We start from the raw sequence: 943 nt of genomic DNA on the forward strand, positions 1-943 counted from the left end.
TGCCCCGGGGCCGCCCCGAGGCCGCCCCGGGCCCGTACCGGGGCCGCCCTGGGCCCGTACCGCAGGGATTCTCATCTTGATACTTCCCAAGTTGTTATCCGCTCGGTCCCTAGCTTCTCTATTCCGTCCATATCTCCTATGGCTGCCCACTGACATTCTATCAAACTCGTCCTCTAAATTTTCCCCTTCGAACTCTCCATTATCCTCCACCTCCTTTCGAGGCATCATGTTCTTCCTTGGAGCATTCGGTGGTGGTTTAATCTGTGGTGTTCCCTCTTCCACCCTATCTAACCTCTCATGTAGGTGTTCGAGCTCCACCCTCATGATCCGTTTCATCTCCCCCATTAACGCCTGTATTTGCACATTCGTGATAAGAGTAGGTGGAATCTCTTCGCCTGTGTTTTTCTCCGGTTCCTGTGACATGATTAAAAAAAAGGGAGTGCTTCTCTCGAAGACTAACTTATTCAAACCACTCGTGTTTCACTCGAATTCACTCAAGTTAATTTTGGCTTTTACCCTCTAATAAGCTCACACACTCTGCCTTTTTCCTCTCGTATTCTTCTTTTAGTTCTTTCAAAACTAAACCAACAATAAGAAAAGGACTTCAAGTAGTCAATCAAGTCAAGACTTAATCCACACGAATTTAAATATTGTCACGGAAAATTTTTTTTTTTTTTGACACTCAAACTTTAAAGGCTCTGAAACTATGGAAAACAAGCTTTTTTTTTGCCCCAAAAATAGGGTCACCGGGCTAGCCCTGGTGAAGATTGTAGGGCTCGAAAAGACCTTTGATTTGATATATTATACGTCCCGTAACGATCCCTGGATCAAAAGTTATAGCAGTTTTCGTGAGGTTGCTTCTTTTCCTGAATTTTTTTTTCCCGACTTTGTAAACCCTAGTTGAGTTCAAATTCAGCAATAGGGTTTGGACTCAAACTCAAAA

The sequence above is a fragment of the Morus notabilis genome, unplaced genomic scaffold, assembly GCF_000414095.1.
Source record: "Morus notabilis unplaced genomic scaffold, ASM41409v2 Scaffold78, whole genome shotgun sequence".
In the NCBI taxonomy this organism is placed as follows: Eukaryota; Viridiplantae; Streptophyta; class Magnoliopsida; order Rosales; family Moraceae; genus Morus; species Morus notabilis.